This window comes from Lithobates pipiens, unplaced genomic scaffold (genome assembly GCF_037356315.1).
Source record: "Lithobates pipiens isolate NorthernLeopardFrog02 unplaced genomic scaffold, aLitPip1_a1.2 Scaffold_16, whole genome shotgun sequence".
NCBI classification, from domain to species: domain Eukaryota; kingdom Metazoa; phylum Chordata; class Amphibia; order Anura; family Ranidae; genus Lithobates; species Lithobates pipiens.
The window spans coordinates 111,100,627-111,120,890 of NW_027507748.1; positions in this window are offsets into that span (position 1 = coordinate 111,100,627).

Genomic DNA, 20,264 nt, shown 5'->3' on the forward strand with positions numbered 1-20,264 from the left:
AACAACCGAGCATATACGCGGGAAGGATTTGAAGGGGGAGGAAGGGGCTTAAGGATCCTTAATATAAGAAAGTTTTCAACCCTCCTATCGTGTAAGTCTAATGAGGAAAACATAAGTGTCCTCATCGAGGATCATTAGTCTAATTTTGGAGCCTTATACCTCGCCTTCAAAACACTCCGGCATGCCCCCTCCTGCTTCCATTCACACTCCCCCTACCCCGGAAAGCTGTTTAGTTCTACAGGGACATGCAGGACAATACCAATATTGATACAGTACATGGGTAAACTTGTACTAAAGTCTTCGACTTCTGTCACAATTTTGGTACCTTAATTTTCGTATAAGGCTGTATGAGCTCAGCTTAGACATGCTGCAAACAAGGCCAAAAATATGTCCGTTCCCTTTAAAAAAAAAAAACTAAGGGCTTAGAGATCAAAAAGTGCATGTTCGCAACTGGCTTGAACAACCAACAAAAAGAAAAAACAAAATAAATTGAAGAGAAGGTTTGCAAATCCAAAGGAAAAGAGGTGGAGGAATGAATTCACTTATCTGTGTATTTCTTTCACAGTTCCGGTGAATGTCTGCGGTATTCCTCCCTATCCCTCCGCGCCCTGCGGGAACGTGGCGAAGCGGAGGGGCTATGCCCGTTGCGAGAATCTCGCCTTGTAGGACGGTTTCTGTTCTGTGAAACTGACCGGTGCCTGCGGTGTCTGCTGGGTTGGAAATCCATCTGCTCCTCACGGCCTCTCTCTCTGCTGGGTGGAGGTCTGGGACGGAATGCTGCATACCAGCTGGGCACGTCTACCTGCGGAATGTCTAAGGTGGCACAGAAAAACGGTAATTCCTCAGGGACACGCAGTACTGCCGTGCGGCCTTGGTACGAGGCCGCTAGACCAAAAGGGAACTTCCACTTATACTGGATACCTTTGGCCCGTAACACATCAAGTAATGGCCTCAGATCCCTGCGGTGTTGAAGCGTGATTCCAGATAAATCTTGGTAGATATGAACGGTGGAACTGCCGTATGATAGCTGGATCCGATTTCGTGCCTTACGTAGAATGTCCTCCTTCAGTCTGTAATCCACCAGACAACATACTACATCTCGTGGGGGGGTCTGTTTCACGACCCTTAGGCCGCAACGCCCTGTGTATTCTTTCAATAGCCACTGGTGTCTGCGCTGGTCTGTCAAGGAGATCATTAAACAGGCCCACAACCGTCGTCTCAAGCTGGTCTGAATCTACCGATTCTGGCAGGCCTCTCACCCGTATGTTGTGCCTCCTCCCTCTGTTATCTAAGTCCTCTTGATGGCGTTGGAGGTCTCTCAATTGAAGGGTGTGGGCATCAAGGGTATGGGTGACCTTTCGGAGGACATTGTCATGCTGCAGCGTTTTCTGCTCTACATCATGCACCCGGTCTGCAATGGCGCGGATGTCTAGCCTCAGGTCTGCTATGGCCGCAGAGAGAGTCTCTTTTATGTCCGCCGCCACTGCTCTAAGATCTAGCAGGCTCGGGTGTTGTTGTGCGCCTAGGAGGGATCCCTGATCAGAAATTCCCCCGCTATGTGGAGCATTCGGAGGTGAGGAGAGCAGGGCCTGTGTGATCGTTACGCGGGAAGCCGCCATGTTGTCCCGCTGGAAGCGGAACATGTCGGGCAATGTCTGACTGAGTGTACCTCGTTGCCGCCTCGGTGAGCGGGAGCGGGATGTCGATGAGGTCCGGGATGCTGTGCCCATCTTCTCCGATGCTGTATAGCAGTGTCACGAGTCCGTGTAGGCCAACGGGCTGGATCGTGGCAGGAGCTCAGCTCTTAGGCAGCCATTCTCCTCCGAGGTCAGGCCACGCCCCCTTTGGTTATTATATTACTGTGTGTTGCACAAATAAATATTTTCTCTTTAGCCTTGGTGTGTCATAAGGTGTGGTATTGCCAGGAAGGTCGCTGACATCCATACTCAGGGGATCCAAAAATCAGCAGCTCTGTTGGAGGGTAAGCACTACAGATGATAGTTGTAAAGGCATCCCTGACACTATAAGCCCTTGTACACACGGTCGGAGAATCCGTTGGAATGTGTCCTATCGGACCGTGTTGTCAGATAATCCGACTGTGTGTGGTATGCATCAGACTGATTCCGTCGGACCAAGTTTTCCAACTTGCTGGAAATATTTTCCGACAAACTGGTCCGATCGGACATACTCCGATCATGTGTAGCCTACTCCGACGGACAAGGTGCCACGCATGCTCACATTCAAATTCCGACACGGAAGCGCTCGTTCAGGTAAAACTACTGCTCGTAAGCGATATAGCACATTCGTCACGCTGCAATGTTAAAAATTCTTTCAAGCGCATTCTCTTGTTCTTTACAATGCTGCAAGAACAAACTTCTTTTGATGCTCATAGTCACACACACTTCTCCCGAACGTATTTCATTACTCTTTTTTTTTACCATTTCAGCAATACAATTTTAGTTTGCGTCACATCTACACAATTTTAGATTTTGTTTATTCTTTTTTGGATGCTTTTTTTTTGGATTCCCTAAAAATCTCCTTTAAAGACAGTTTGCTCAATTATCCTTTAATTGGGGTGTTTTTTGTGTGTAAACTTACCACAACATTATTGTATTTTTGAGATTTTGTTTTTATTTTTTAATCTACAGGAGGTTGTTTAGTGTTGGTACCCCTTGTTATTCATTTCACGTATTTTTGGGGAAATAAACCTGCCTGCTCACAAATAAACTGGCCTTTTGGAAGGAAAACACACACACACGTATTTCATCAATCAAAAAAACCTTTATTTTGGTCGTAATAAACTAAAAAGAGGAACGCAGCACTGGAGAAACTTGTTACTTTGGTGCAGCCTTTGGCCCCCAGGGCAGACATGAACAAATTAGAATATAAAAAATTGGTGGCCTGAGGAGTACATATCTCAGGGAGAGAAGTCTGGTCCCGAAGTCCTAGAGAACAGGAAATTCAGATGCCATTTATGTCCCCAGGATGTGGATCTTCAAGAGGCTGCATCTTCTGGCAGACCAGACTGAACCCAGGCCATCACTCACTCGTCTTCCTTGGGCACTTCCCTCCAGGCATCCTTCGAGGCTGTGGCTGGGCTCCTGTAGTTGGGGCACGAGGAGGAGGGCGTTGGTCGACCTCCTGGCTGCCACTTGCCACTGCCTCCCCCCGACTGAGGTCTTCCTGTGTATGAAAAGGGGACATAGTTTTAGTTTTGATCATCAATCACACCATTTTGTGCTCCTGGCTTTTGCAAATTGAATGTTACCAAATAGAACAGACTATCATTCTGAGCCCAGCATTTTTCTTTCCCGTCCCAATCATTTTTGGTCACTACTGTCTCTTGAGATGTAAACCACTTTGATAAATCACAACATCTAGTTAACATCAATAAATATGTTCAACAATGCAATACCTGTCTCAAGCTGGGCCCCACCACATGTTGCTGCCTGGAAGGCCCAGGTTGGACATCAGAAGCCTCAGCTGGGGGTGAAGGATGCCTTGAAGGAAGACTGGAGAGTGGTGGCCTGAGTGGTGGCCTGGGTACCCCCTGGTCTACCAGAAAATGCAGCCTGTCAAAGTGAACCATCCTGGGGTAATAAACGGCATCTGTATCTCCTGCTCTCAAGGACTCCAGGTGCTTCTTTCTCTCCCTGAAATATGTAATCCTCATGGCCCCAATTTTCCTATTCAGATAGGCCATGTCTGCCGTGGGGACCATGATCCGCACCAAAGAAAGCAGTTTCTCCAGCGCTGCGTTCCTCTTTGTTATGTCGGTATAAAACTTGTTGTGGAACTGCCACAGGCAGGGCATCTCCTTGTAGACTTCTAGGAATAGCCCCATAAAATTTTCATTTTGGAATGGATCCATATTGTCTGCAAGACACAACACAAGACAAACCCTCAAATACTAATAATGCCATTAAAAACCCTCCTAATCTTGTCCCAACATCGCCCTGTATAGAAGCAGTCTAGTCTAGTGAAGCACCAAGTTAAAAATGTTACCTTCGTTTGCACGTTCGTCACGTCCGCGTCTCACTCTCTTCCCAGATCGTACGGACGATACACACGTGTTGTGTTTTATATACAGTGCGCATGCGTGAAACTCCGCCTGCCCCTGACGTTCTTTCTAGACTATTCCCCGCCCTTCGCTTCCGGCGCAGTGGGGAGAGCACATGGCGGAGAGAACGCAGGTGCGCACTAATAATAGTTCCACTAACGAGGAGGAGGGTGAGGAAAGCCCGGAGCCTGAAACGTCCTGATCCAGGAAGACAAGATTTAAGGCCTCAAATATGTCTTTTGGAGAGATGTTGGAGATGGTCGACATATTGAACAGGACCGACTATGATATGAAGTATGGACCTTACCCAAACCCAAATATCAGAAAGGCCAAGATCATGACTAAAGTTGTGAAGAGTCTTCATAAGAATTTTGGGGTACGCCGATCCAAGGATCAACTGAGAAAACGCTGGTCAGACCTAAAACTGAGGGAACACGAGCAGTACCTAAGGATCAAGCGTGTTCTTAAAAAAGTAAGTAGTTGTCGTGTGTTCATATGATTATTCTTGCTTGCATACTGCTCCATGTGCTTTGATTTCATGTTGTGCATTTTAAAATGGCCACTTTCAAGTTCATGGTTTCATTCGTTCGTAAGAAACATCGTTCTGCAGGGAAGTATTCCAGCTTAACAAAGTGTACCCAATAATGTTCTCACCTTGTAACTCGGCCCAAAAACACAATTGTACAACACTTCCAAGCAATGTTTCAGATTCCTATTTCTGCCCTCTGTGTGCTAATTATTCTTTGTTTACATTCTCATAGGGGAGAGAAGACTCGGCAAGTATGAGGACACCAGGGACCACACCCCTCCCAAAGAAGGCCAACTTCCAAAAGCACAAACAGAGGAGCAGGAGCAGGAGCAGGAGGAGGAGGAGGAGGGAGAGATCGTGGAGGTTGAACAAATTGTCACCACAACAGGTGAGTGTCGGAGAACACAGCTTCCGGTAAGCTCAGCAATGTATATCAACATATTTTTATTACATGGTGTGTTTTTTTGCTTTGTTTTGTAGGTGATGTGGAAGAAGATTCCCGTTTTACCAGTGAAAGTGCCCAGATCTTGATCGGGGAGATAATGGGGTGCAATCGTGATTTGGAAATTATCCAACAAAACATGAATGATGTAAAAAATAAAATGAAGAACATCATTGATGTTTTGGGGAGAGTGTAAAACAACAAAAACTAGATAGGGTTTTATTTTTGCTATTTTAAAAACAAAATGTTGTATTTATCGAAATTCCAAATTTGGAAGATGCACAGAGTGTGTAAACATGCGCTATCGCCCATCATGGAGGGGGATCAATGTACATGTTTTGTGGAAAGTGGCTGAGATGAAGGGGTTGCAGCCCCAAAGCATGTACATTGATCCCCCATGATGGGAGATAGCACATGTTGACACACTGTGTGCATCTTCCAAATTTGTATTTTTCCGGGGTCACACCCCATGTGATGAAAGCAATATAAGCCCAGTTTGTACATACTCAGGTCTGATATTGTCTTCACTTTTCAAAGTTGAAATTTCTTCCTGTGTTCATTTGACAAATTAACATTGCAAGCAGATTAGACACTCACATTTTTGGTCAAAAGACTCAGTTAGACTTACCGGGGACGGTATTTCTAAGAGCCTTTCAGGACAACCCCGGAGAGAGTGTAGCTCCACCTTGTAATTAGGAAACACATGCCCACTTTAAAAACACCTCCTCTTCCTCCATGGCTTCAGTTATTGTGGCCTTCCGACGCTGGAAAACAAAGCACAGAAAGCACAACACCATGGTAGAACTTAATACATTTACTAAGCATAACCTAGGGAGGGAAGTAACGGTTGTCCTGAAAGGCTCTTAGAAATACCGTCACCGGTAAGTCTAACTGAGTCTTTCTCAAATCGCCTTTCAGGACAACCCCGGAGAGGATAACCGAGAAACTTACCCTAGGGCAGGACTACTGCCTGCAGTACCTTCCTGCCGAAGGCCTGATCTGCTGCAGACAGTAGATCTAACCGGTAGTGCCGGAGAAATGTCGAATAACTGGACCAAGTGGCAGCCTTGCAGATTTGTTCAGGCGTTGCACCGGCCCTTTCAGCCCAGGAAACTGCCGTGGATCTAGTAGAGTGGGCAGCAATACCTGAGGGAGGTATTTCTCCTTTTGCTTTATAGGCTTCTGTTATAGCCAACTTAAGCCACCTACCCAGCGTACTTTTAGAAGCTTTCTCCCCCTTGCGTGATCCAGAAAATATCACGAAGAGGGCGTTTGATTTTCTAAAATCTTTAGTAACTTTCAGAAACTGTAATAGACACCTTCTCACATCCAATGTGTGAAAAACTTCCTCTCCTGCATTTGCTGGGGTTGCAGAGAATGTAGGTAACACTATTTCCTGTGATCGATGGAAAGTTGAGGATACTTTCGGTAGGAATGCTGGATCCGTCCTCAGTACCACCCTGTCCTGATAAATTCTAAGGAAGGGTTCTGTAATAGCTAGAGCTTGGAGCTCGCTGACTCTCCTGGCCGAGGTGATGGCCACCAAAAAGATTGTTTTTAAAACCACCTTCTGTAAAGAAGCTTCCTGTAAGGGTTCAAACGGTGCTCCCGAGAGACCCTGTAAAACTGTAGACAAATCCCAACTGGGAAAGTCTTTAAGGGCTACTGGTCTATTTCGAGCAAGAGCCCTAAAAAAAAAAATCTAGAAATTAAAGTTTCTTTAGATAGTCTTTTCAAAGAAAACTGATAAGGCAGCCACCTGAGTCTTCAGGGTACTGGCTGCGAGACCCTTCTCCATTCCTTCATGGAGAAACTCCAAGACGGACACCGTGCTCTTGACCTTGAGTTCTCTAGAACTGCACCAGGAGTTGAACTTTTTCCAGACCTTCATGTAAATTGCCTGTGTAACTGCCTTCCTACTAGACAGCAGGGTCTTTACTACTTTATCTGAGAGACCTTTGGCTTTTAATAGGTCCTCCTCAGAAACCAGGCGGTTAGCTGTAGGAGTTCCACCTCTGGATGACTTACTGTCCCCTGGGATAACAGATCTTTTCTGAGTGGTAACCTCCATGGGGGCTTCGAGGCTAGGTTTCGAAGACCCGCGAACCAGGGCCTTTTTGGCCAAAAAGGAGTGACTAGTATTAAGTCTGTCCTTTCTTCCCTGAATTTCCTCAGTACTAGTGGAATTAGAGGAAAGGGGGGAAAGGCGTAGCACAGCTGGTAATGCCAGGGGTGAGCAAATGCGTCCAACCCTATTGCTGCATCTCCTCGGTGAAGAGAAAAGAATCTGTCCACCTTTGAGTTCTGCTGGCTGGCAAAAAGGTCTACCTGTGGAACCCCCCAGGCCTCGGAGATCATCAGGAACACTTCCTGATTCAGACTCCATTCTGCCTCCAGCAATTTGCGCCTGCTTAGGAGGTCCGCAAACAAATTCTGAGAGCCCTTCAGATGCACTGCCGATAGTGAGGCTGTGTTCTGCTCTGCCCAGGCTAACAACAGATTGGCCAGCTCCATCAAGCTCCTGCTTCTGGTTCCCCCTTGCTTCATAATGTAGGTAACCGCTGTCGTGTTGTCTGACAACACCTGGACGTGGTGGCCTCTCAAACTCTGCTGAAAGGCCACTAAACCCAGAAAGATCGCCTTCAACTCCCTCCAGTTGGATGATCTTTGAGCTTCCTGTTTGGACCAGACCCCCTGAGATGTCTGACCATCCAGATGGGCTCCCCAGCCCCAGGCACTTGCGTCTGTAGTAAGGCGCTTGTCCACAGGAAAGGTCCACACCAGGCCCCTTGAGAGGTTTGCCTGGTCTCTCCACCACCAAAGAGCCCTTTTCGTCCTTGACGAAATTTTTAGCTGTTTTTCCAAAGGATCCTGATGGGACCAGCTTGACAGAACCTCCCTCTGAAGGGGTCTGGAATGGAACCTGGCCCACTGAACAGCCGGGATTGCTGCCGTAAGCAGGCCCAGAACTGCCATAGCCGTCCTGACTGAGACTGTCTGGTTGCTCTGTATCCGCTGTACAGCTAGCTGCAACTTTTCCTGTTTTTCCAACGGCAGGAAAACTTTCTGGAGAATCGAATTTAATGTATACCCCAGAAATTTCATTTCCTGTGAGGGGGTCAGGATTGACTTCTCTAGATTTAGAAGCCATCCCAGGCCCTCGAGGTGAGACTGGGCCCTCTGGAGATTGACTAGGACCTGCTCCCTGGAGTCTGCAAAAAACAAAAGGTCGTCCAGGTAAGGGACGACTGGAATCCCCTTCAATTTCAGGGGCTCCAAAGCCTCTGCCATAATCTTCGTAAAGACCCTGGGAGAGGACGAGAGTCCGAACGGCAGAGCCCTGAATTGGAGGTGCCATACCGAACTCCCCACCTTCAATGCCAGGCGCAGGAACTGCTGCGATGCCTGATGAATTGGTATATGAAGGTAGGCATCCCTCAGATCCAGGGATGCCATGAAGCATTCTGGGGTCAACAGCTTTGTGATGGAGAAAATTGTATCCATCCTGAAATGTTTGTACCGAATGAACCTGTTCAGAAATTTCAGATTCAGGATTAGACGGTACTTCCCTGAGGGTTTTTTCACCAGAAAAATATGTGAGTAAAAACCCCCGCCCTGCTGATTTACTGGGACTTGAATCAGAACCTCTTGCTGTATCAGCTCCTGTAACAAAAGCTTCATTGCAGAGGCCTTCTCCTGATCCCTTGGCAATGTTGTCACGTAAAACCTGCTCGGGGGTAGTTCTGAAAACTCCAACCTGTACCCCTGATCGACAAACGCTCTTCACGAACAGATTTGGAGACAGCCTGTCCCATTGTTCGCGAAAAGCTGACAGTCTCCCCCCCACTGGGGAGATATTGTCACTTGCTCTTAGGGGACTGCTCTGGGGGAGATCTAAAGAGGACTCCACCCTTGCCTTTGCCCTTCTGTGAACCCCATCTGCTCTTGCGCTCCTGGTCTTTTTTATGGGACTGCTGAAAAGCACGAAAATTTTTTGGCAATCTGCTTTTTCTTAACTGGAAAAGCCTTCTTTTTATCGGCTGTTCTATCCAGCACAGACTCTAAATCGGGACCAAAGAGCAAGTCACCCGAGAAGGGAAGACCACACAGCTTGACCTTAGAAGCAGTGTCCCCAGACCATGTTTTCAGCCAAACTGCTCTCCTGGCTGAATTTACAAGAGCCGAAGACCAAGGCCGCGTACACACGCGCGGACTGTTCGCCCAACCTTGTTCGGCAAACAGTTTGTCAAACAGTCCGCTCAAAATTTGCATGAGCGGACTTGCCCACACACGAGCGGACTGTTTGACGAACAAGGTTGGGCAAACAGTTCGCTCAACTTTTGAAATGAACGGACTCGCCCACGTAAGGAGGAGGCAAATCCGCCCATTTCGAGCGCGTGTACAGGTAGGCGGCGCCCGCGAAGGAGACGTCGCGGGCTCCGCCGCCTGGAATGGGCTTAAAGGGGAACCCCAACGCCGAAAAAAATCGGCGTGGGGGTTCCCCCCAAGTCCACACCAGACCCTTGTCCGAGCACGCTACCCGGCCGGCCAGGAAAGGGGGGGCGAGCGAGCGCGCCCCCCCCTCCTGAGCCGTACCAGGCCGCGTGCCCTCAACATGGGGGGGTGCCTTGGGGAAGGGGGGGGGCCGCGCGGCCCCCCCACCCCAAAGCACCTTGTCCCCATGTTGATGAGGACAAGGGCCTCTTCCCGACAACCCTGGCCGTTGGTTGTCGGGGTCTGCGGGCGGGGGGCTTATCGGAATCCGGGAGCCCCCTTTAAGAAGGGGGCCCCCGGATACCGGCCCCCCACCCTATGTGAATGAGTATGGGGTACAATGTACCCCTACCCATTCACCTGTGAAATAAAGTACAAATAAAAACACAACACAGGGGGAAAAAATATTTTATTGCACAGCCGGGGGTCTTCCGTCTTCGGGGGTCTTCTCGCCGGACTCCTCCGCTATGTGTGTGTAGCTCTTTTGCCAGCGGAGGAGTCCGGCTTTCTTCCTCCCCGCCGCCGGCCTCTTCTCCCGACTTCGGGGGTCTTGTCCCCCTCTTCGGTTCTTCTGCCGGGCCACCGCGCCTGGTCCGGTGGCCCGGTCTTCTGTCGCCGTCTTCCGTTCTTCTGTCGCCGCCTTCGGTTCTTCTGCCGGGCCACCGCGCCTTCTTGTAGCTCTTTTACAGGCGGTGGCCCGGTCTTCTGTCGCCGTCGCCGCCTTCCGTTCGTGTTCTTCTTCTTGTTCTTCTTGTTCTTCTCCAGGCGATGTTGACACGTCGCTCCCTCCGGCCGGAATGCCAGAGCCGCCCTGCGCTGTGACTTATATAGTGACAATGGGGCGGGGTCACATGGTATATGTCACATGGGTTGATGTCACATGGTGACCCCGCCCCCTTACGATGTCATAGTCCCCATGTGACATCAACCCATGTGACCAACCCATGTGACATATACCATGTGACCCCGCCCCATTGTCACTATATAAGTGACCGCACAGCGCGTCCCCGGCATTCCGGCCGGAGAGCTCGTCGAGTCAACATCGCCTGGAGAAGAACAAGAAGAACAAGAAGAAGAACAAGAACGGAAGGCGGCGACGGCGACAGAAGACCGGGCCACCGCCTGTAAAAGAGCTACAAGAAGGCGCGGTGGCCCGGCAGAAGAACCGAAGGCGGCGACAGAAGAACGGAAGACGGCGACAGAAGACCGGGCCACCGGACCAGGCGCGGTGGCCCGGCAGAAGAACCGAAGAGGGGGACAAGACCCCCGAAGTCGGGAGAAGAGGCCGGCGGCGGGGAGGAAGAAAGCCGGACTCCTCCGCTGGCAAAAGAGCTACACACACATAGCGGAGGAGTCCGGCGAGAAGACCCCCGAAGACGGAAGACCCCCGGCTGTGCAATAAAATATTTTTTCCCCCTGTGGTGTGTTTTTATTTGTACTTTATTTCACAGGTGAATGGGTAGGGGTACATTGTACCCCATACTCATTCACATAGGGTGGGGGGCCGGTATCCGGGGGCCCCCTTCTTAAAGGGGGCTCCCGGATTCCGATAAGCCCCCCGCCCGCAGACCCCGACAACCAACGGCCAGGGTTGTCGGGAAGAGGCCCTTGTCCTCATCAACATGGGGACAAGGTGCTTTGGGGTGGGGGGGCCGCGCGGCCCCCCCCTTCCCCAAGGCACCCCCCATGTTGAGGGCACGCGGCCTGGTACGGCTCAGGAGGGGGGGCGCGCTCGCTCGCCCCCCTTTCCTGGCCGGCCGGGTAGCGTGCTCGGACAAGGGTCTGGTGTGGACTTTGGGGGAACCCCCACGCCGATTTTTTTCGGCGTTGGGGTTCCCCTTTAAGCCCATTCCAGGCGGCGGAGCCCGCGACGTCTCCTTCGCGGGCCCCGCCTACCTGTACACGCGCTCGAAATGGGCGGACTTTCCGAGCGGGAACAGTCCGCTCATTTCGAAAGTACAGCGGACAAGCCCACACACGGGCGGACTGTTCGCTCAAACACAGTTTCAGCGGACAGTTTTTCGGAATTTCCGAAAGACTTTGTCCGTCCAACTGTCCGCTGAAACTGTCCGCTGAAAGCCCACACACGAGCGGACTGTCCGCCCAAACACTGTTCAGCGGACAAGGTTGGGCGAACAGTCCGCCCGTGTGTACGCGGCCCTAGCGGCCAGTTTAACCGATTCTGCTGATGCATCCGCCATGTATTTGACTGCATTCAGGATCAGTGGAAAGGACTCTAAGAGATCCTTGCGGGGTGTCCCCGCCTCAATATGGCTCTTCAGCTTCTCTACCCAACATTCCCGATTCCTGGCCACCACCGTAGCTGCCATTGCTGGTTTTAGACTGACTGACGCAGCATCCCAAGCTTTTTTAAGGATGGAGTCAGCTTTTTTGTCCATTGGGTGTTTAAGGATCCCCATATCCTCAAAGGCTAGATCCGTTCGTCTGGATACCTGCGAGAAAGCTGCATCGACTCTGGGTTTTTTGTTCCAAACCTCTGAGTCCTTATCTTCGAAGGGAAACCTTCTCTTGAGAGCTTTAGAGAAGAAAGGGGCTTTTTCTGGGTCCTTCCACTCCTTTCTCACTGAGTCTGAGAGGACCCTGTGGACTGGAAAAACTCTCCGTTTTGTTTCGTCCAACCCCTGGTACATTTTGTCATGAACTGACAGTTGTACTTTTTCTTCTTGAATTTCTAGAGTAGTGTAGATTGCTTTTAGAATATCATCTACTTCCTCTAGTGATAGCTTGAATTTGGAGCCCCTGCTATCTTCTTCCTCTTCCTCCTCCTCAGAATCCCTGAAGGAGATGAGAGTACTACCCCCTTCGTCTCCAGACTCTTCAGTTTCCACCTGTCTGGATGACGACGCCCTGGGGCTGGGCGGTAAGTTCTGAGGCTCGGTCTGTGCGGGAGGGTTTTGTATCAGGATGGACCTGACTGAACTCAAGGAGTTTGTCAGCTCTTTAACCGAAGAAAACAAATCCTTATATTGTTGAGATGTTTCCTCTTCCACCAATTCTCTGATACAATTTCTGCACATTGCCTTCTGCCATGAATCTCTGAGGGGGGTCTTGCAAGAAGGACATTTTCTCTGACCTGGTCTAGCTTTTCCTAGTGATTTTTCCTGAAACGACATACAGGTTTAACTCACTAAAAGCTCTCAACAACCAGTTGCTTAACACCAAGCCAGTGCAGAGACCCACCACCAAACAGACCACTAGTGAGACCCCAGAACTAGGCTGCAAAAGGTCAGAGCGAAGTCCACCTCTGACCTGCAGCGACAGGCCCCCAAGAGGGGGGAACAGACAAAGACATAGCCCAACAGTAAAGCAGAGGGTGCCAGTGCACCTTATGTACCTGGGCTGGACCGGTGCTAGGGGCGCCTGTCTCCGCCATAGCTGGCTTACACTCTTCCATCGTTTGAGTGAGGCAGCTATCACAAACAGCTCTGTCGTTTTAAATTTTTCCCGGCCGCCGCGTCACCAGGGCCGGCCGGAAGCGGAAGCACGCGGTCACCTGACCCGCCCCATGATCCCTGCGTTCCAGGCGCTTGAACCACGGCGCCACGCCCCCTCAGAGCGCCTGCGCGTCACCGTGAACGACGCCGTCGCCGCCCGGGACCCGGCGCCGAAAACGGAGCCATGCCGCTGACCTGCAGCGGCCTCCACCAGCAACAGAGCCCTCCCTGCGCTAACCAGCGGACACCGGGCGCCCGACGCCGGCACTCCGAGGGTCCTTACTCCCGTGAGATGGCGGGACCAGGAGCTCCAGGAGTCCTCTCCCCGTGGAGATGCTGCTGGGGGTCAAAAAAAAAAAAAAACAACCTGCAACGAAAGGTAAGCCTTACTCCCCTGCAGAGAGTGTAGCTCTCCCTGGTTCAGGCACATGCTTCCTCCAAGGAGGAAACACAAATAACTGAAGCCATGGAGGAAGAGGAGGTGTTTTTAAAGTGGGCATGCGTTTCCTAATTACAAGGTGGAGCTACACTCTCTCCGGGGTTGTCCTGAAAGGCGATTTGAGAAATTAGTATAACATTTTGGGAACTGAGTATTTAAAGCCTAAAGTATAAGGTCCCCTTATGAGAGTCATCACCCCCCCCCATCCCCCCCATATGATGGGCCCTTGCTAAAAAATGAGGGGGGATGTTTAGGACAGGTAACCCTCTCCACTTGATTGAGAGCTGAATGCCTAAATAATGTGTGATACTTTGTGAAGCCCCTCCTTACTTACACTATTGGCAGCCCACGGGACAGGTAAGAAGTGTCATAATAACAAAATGAAAACAAAATGGAAGCACATTTTGACATTCTGTTATTACATACTGTAACATTGGGGTGTTTAGCTCAATTGGTAGATGCAATTTTTAGTTCACATCAGGCAGGCGTTTATGGTTAAGGGCCTGGTAGCCCACGTTTATTATAAGAAAACAAAAATATTAGTCCATCCAGAAATCCCACGCAGGGGTCCAAGCTTACATTAAATACACAAAAAATCCAAATGAAAATGCTAGCCCACCTGGCTACTCTTCAGCAGTAGTGCTGCTATAGGTACTTGCTCCGTCCACCAAACTGCCTGGACGCACACAGCTTCAACCCTTCAACGCACACAGCTTTGGGCTCTTTGGACATGCACACAGCTTCAAGCTACTCCACTCCACCATCCCTCACACTACTCCCAACAGCCCCTTTGTTTTATAGCCTGTGTGCAGCTGGGCACACACCCTGCTCGTTATCACCAAGACCTGGACACAGGGTTGGAGATCCCTCTTTCCTCCAATTTCACAGGGACAGAGCCTCGCTCTGTCACATATCCCCCCCCCCTTTGTTTCGATCCGGAGGGAGGAACACCAGCACCCATCATGATGGTTGGGACACCTCTGTGCTGGCTGTCAGCCACGTAGGCCCAACCTTTTTCCGGGTGTGCTTCCAGGAACATTCCCCCCCTTTGTTTTGACCCAGAGGGCGGAACCCCCAAGTTACTCTTGGCACCTCTGTGCCAGATACCATTTACAGAAGTACACTCCTGTCCGACCTCGCTTCTCCTAACGGGGAACTCTACCCAATGCCTCCTTTGGTGTCTCCCTCTAAGCCTTACTGTCACTCTGCTATGAGCTTTGATGCAACCTTCCCAACTTTTCTTCCGAGTGCATTTCCATAAGCACTTCCTCTCCTGAAATCTTAATGGGTTCCCGTTGGTCTTTCTACCAACCCTTCTGCCTCCACGCTTCAGGTTCCCAGGTTTCCCCAAAACTTTCTCAGCAGTACTGTTCTGAGACTGTAGGGGGCCTATTTCTATAGTGTTTAGAACGGAAACCCACCTCTTATTTCTGGTACCTGACTCAGCAGTCACTAATTAATTACCAGGTTTACCTGTACCTTTGGGCACCACATTATCATGTACCATTAACACATTATTTGGTTCATCATTGACAGACATATTCAAACCAACATTAGACCTCTCAATGTTGCACATGTCACCAATGCCTTTTTTTTCAAAATTTGCTAGGGCAGAGTCTGCAGAGGGCACACATACCAGAGGGCCGCCATCACCCACAGGAACCTCACAGGACGCCACCTCCCCTGGGTTCACCCACTCTGCAGGCAGCTGTCCTACCACTTGACCCGTTCTGATGCCATCTGTATTTTTATCCACCGGAACAGGCCAGCTCTCGTCTGATCCACATACAATTTTTACCACGCTCCTTGCCCATTCCCCTGTCCTGGGGACCTTATTAGGTTTGTCACCTAAACCAAGCACTGGACTGGGGACCCCAGTCTCTTTAACCACCTTTGTTTGAGCTCTGGTCAGGATATCTGCTGCTTTCAGGTCCACACGTGGCCCTTCCACCTCATGTGGTTTTTCTACTGGTGCAGTATACACGCCCTTCACCAACTGACCAGCACCACACTGGACCATAGCAGCAGAAATGCTTCCCATCTGGCTGTTAGGAGGTGTAACCACAGACATTTTAGGCTTATTTTCAACTTCTCCAAAGTCTGTCTCAAATATTTCTTCTGCACGTAGTCCAGCAGCATACGTAGCAGCAGCTTTTAACAAAAGTAGCAAATTTAGGAATAAACCATTCCTGTCTTTGTTCTTTTGCTCTGTACAGCCTGCCATACAGTGTTCCACCTAGTGGTACTCCGCAATACCAGACCATCAGACTGTGGAGGAGACACACTAGTATAGATTGGCTGTACATCCCAAAGTTCAAGCATCTCTTTTAATGCTTCGGTTATAAACCAGGCCCTTGACTCCAGACCTAAGTCCTTCCTGGGGATTTTCATGACACTGGGGATACAGAGAGACTCACTTGCTGAGACTTGAAAAGTTGCGACGGTTAATGGAACCTTCTCGCAGCTGGAGGTAAACACAGCCTGGTGCTCCACCAGAGCGCTGCCAGGTGCTGGACTCATACCCAACTTCTCAGGCTCAGCATCAGTGAACTGCTCCAGAACATTACCAGTGACGTCACGTTGACACTCCATGCCAACCTCAGTTTTGTGGGTCACGGACAATGTCTCTGCTGTGCCCTTATTTGGTTCATCCTGCTCACCAGGGTTAACCCCTGCAGCAGCCACCGCGCCCTCAGGTACAGGCTGTTCTGCAGCCCCTCCTGCTCGCCCAGCAGAAACCGTGTCCACCTTATTTTTGTGCATAAAAGCCTTATCTATCAGGGAGATAAGATTTTCACCCCAACTATCCCAATCTGTTGTATGTGCGCTCCCTTCTGCGGTATTCCTCAGCACCGATCCTTCTGCCCAAGGAGACACATAAGAACAGACTGGCTCAGTTGCAGACTCATAACACCAGTCATTGTAAATTATGTCAGACTGTGGTAGCACAGGTTGCAATACACCATATTCACCACCTTGCTCGGCTTGCATTTCATAAGCCTCACACACTTTTGCATTTTTCACAGGTTGTGTTAATCTACCATTTACCTGCACATTTTTAGTACTAGCAGCTTGCACTAACACATTACCATTACACAGTACAGTTCCATTCTGTCCCACCAGAGTGACATCGCAGTTGTCTAGGGCAACCTCTGACTCCAATACATGAAGTTCCCTGGAGATTCCTGTGGACAACTGTGCTGTCTTACCACCAGTTGCTACAGGCAATGGCCCATTTTTGCTAACCCCAGGTTCTTTTAGAGCAAAAGTTTTCCCAACAGCATTAAACTTTTCATTAACAGTAACACTTATAGCATTTTTCGCATTTGTAGGCTGTCCTAGCCCATGGTCAACTTGAGCCTGATAGTCATTAGACACAACACTTTTAGTCATCAACACAGGTTCTATTTGGATTTTAACCCTTGCATTCCCACTATATAGGGAACAGTCAGTCATTCTCAAGTGCACATTCAGTGGCCCCACTAACTGGGGTCACTCTCACATCGTCATGGACAGTCTCGTAACCAGTCCTTTTATACATGAAATCAGCAGTTCCAGCCATCATTTCATTAAAGACAGTCTTACCCACCGCAGTAGTTGGTGTCACCATCTTCATTTGAGTACGTCGTCTTATGCACCAGTCCTCTGCTGCACTTTTACTGGCCAACTCCTCCTGGTGGCCATGGGATGAAACTACAGCAGGAATCTCCCACCGTTTAGCACCCCCTGCAGGCACAACAGGAAACTTGTTGCTAGGGGTGACTGCAAACATATTTTCACCGGAATCTGGGCCTACAGACAAAACTTTCTCAGCAACATTATCTCCAGCCGTATTCCACAACCTAGGGCAAGAAAACATGCCATGCCCCAGCTGGCCACATTCCAGGCATGGTACTGGACGATTTTTTTTCAAAGCGATTCTCTCCTGGCGATTCCCAGCTGGCCGGAATGCACAGGCCTCTTTGTGGGGACGCTGAACCAAACCTCTACTGCAGCTCCTTTCAGGCATAAATTTCACTCCGGTTGCCATGGGAGACCGCACTCTCCCAGCAGAACTTTGCTGGCTCTTTCCAACATGAAAAATTGGCTCCTTCTTAAGCCGCTTTCCACGATCCTTATTAGACATAGCCCATGGTACAGAGACAGCCCGACTGGCCTTGCTCTGCGTTGCTATGGGCAACCACTCTCATCCTCAGCCTTTGATCAGCCTCTCTCCTTGCATATAGCATGGGCTTCTCTCTGCTGGATCCCATCTCATGCTGTGACACATTCACATCTTTCACAATAGCTGTTGTTTTAACTGCAGCAGCTTTGCCAGGGGCAACAACAGCCCTCTTCCAGTTATGGACATCCAGCGGCTTTCCCCTTGCACTGAGGGTTGGCTTCCTTTCCTCTGTAGCTTGGTTCAGTGCTGCTAAATGCCGCTTGCACCAATCCACTGCAGATTCAAATGCTGGTGGACTCTCCATAACATCAGTCACCTGTGCACTCATTGCACCAGTGTTGCTAGGGACAACCCCAGCCCTTTTTCTCCTTGATACACTCTGATCAGGTATGTATGGGGCTCGTTTGGGCGGTAACAACCCCTCTAACCACAGAGCTCTGTCTCTCATTTCAGAAAACCTTGCCTCTTTTAGGAACTTTGACCGCCCCATACTTAGAGACTCCAGGAAAATGAAAGTGTCTCTTTTAAAGCAAGTTGCTTTTCTCTTCATGCAAGCCTTCCTCACCTGCACATTGCACACACTGATTGTGCTGTCTCATGCACACAAACACAGTTCATAGTTAGGCCGCGTACACACGGGCGGACTGTTCGCCCAACTTTGTCCGCTGAACAGTGTTTCAGCGGACAGTCCGCTCGTGTGTGGGCGTTCAGCGGACAGTTTCAGCGGACAGTTGGACGAACAAGGTCTTACGGAAATTCCGAAAAACTGTCCGCTGAAACAAGGTTTCAGCGGACTGTTCGCTCGTGTGTAGGCTTGTTCGGCCAACTAAGTCTCGCGCATGCTCAGAAAGGATTTCCACGTCGGAAGGTTGCATTGCAGTGTATTGGACGTCGAAATTTTCGATCCGTCGTACGTGTCGAAACGTCATCGCGCACGGTTTCAGCAAACTGTTCGTTCGTCGTGTGTGGGCATGTCCGTCCATGCTAAGTTTGAGCGGACTGTCCGCCGAAACTGTTGGACGGACAAAGTTGGGCGAACAGTCCGCCCGTGTGTACGCGGCCTAAGAAAAAAAAAAAAATTTCACTTTTCATTCACAGGTACACCACCTGCACCACGCAATGCCTTTTGCCTGGCTGCACTTCCACACACAGCCAATAGTTCCTGACTTGAACTTACTGTGGAGCAAGGACCCGGATTCCACCGTCTAATGCCCGCATTCGAACACCACTTGTAACATTGGGGTGTTTAGCTCAATTGGTAGATGCAATTTTTAGTTCACATCAGGCAGGCGTTTATGGTTAAGGGCCTGGTAGCCCACGTTTATTATAAGAAAACAAAATATTAGTCCATCCAGAAATCCCACGCAGGGGTCCAAGCTTACATTAAATACACAAAAAATCCAAATGAAAATGCTAGCCCACCTGGCTACTCTTCAGCAGTAGTGCTGCTATAGGTACTTGCTCCGTCCACCAAACTGCTTGGACGCACACAGTCTTAGGCTCCTTGGACGCACACAGCTTCAAGCCCTTTAACACACAGCTTTGGACTCCTTGGACGCACACAGCTTCAACCCTTCAACGCACACAGCTTTGGGCTCTTTGGACATGCACACCACTTCAAACTACTCCACTCCACCATCCCTCACACTCTACTCCCAACAGCCCCTTTGTTTTATAGCCTGTGTGCAGCTGGGCACACACCCTGCTCGTTATCACCAAGACCTGGACACAGGGTTGGAGATCCCTCTTTCCTCCAATTTCACAGGGACATAGCCTCGCTCTGTCACAATACCAAGAAAATTAATGTGTTAAAAAAAAAAAAATTGCATTTGAAAGTATTGAGGCAGGCCCTTACAGTACATGCTTTGGTGAATTCATCCATAAATGTGACCATCAAAAAGGTAGGTATAGTGTGTATTGGGTTTGGTCAAGTCATCAGATAGAGGATTGCTATCAGCTGAGCTAGCAGTTGGGGGGAGGGGGTTCCTAATGAGTTTGGCACAACCCCAAAAATTAAAAAAAGGTCACTTTGCATGAATTGAAGCACACACATCACATTTGTAGACATTTTAGGGGTGTTTAGGGGAAAGCAATACTATGGAGCTGACAAAAAACATTGTTAAGTGACTAGACTATAGTTTGATGGGCCAAGAAGAGCATGGTGGGGAAGTTAGTGAGGCAAATATGCATGAGGACAAAGGGGCAGAGCATATGAATTAGAGCATATTGCAATTATGGTAATTAGGGAATGAGGAAAGAAATGCAAGACATTAGCAATCATGAAATACATAGAATGTGATGTTTAAGGATAAAACTTAGCTTCATATAGTCCTTCTGCAGGACCTGAATGATGGCAGAACAGGTCTCTGGAATAATGATCCCCAGAGCCTGGGGGGAGATGCCTGTAGAGAACTTGAGGCCCTGAAGACTTCTCCCTGTCGCCAAGTAGCGCAACGTGGCGATGAGCCTCTGCTCCGGAGTGATGGCTTGCCACATGCAGGTATCCTGCCTGGTGATATAAGGTGTCAGCAAAGCCAGCAGATGGTGAAAAACGGGGTCCGTCACCTGGAGATAATTCCTGAAATTATCAGGATTATTCTCGCGGATCTCACAGAGCAAAGGCATGTGCGAGAACTGGTCACGCTGGCGCAACCAATTCTTGGTCCACAAACGCCTCCCC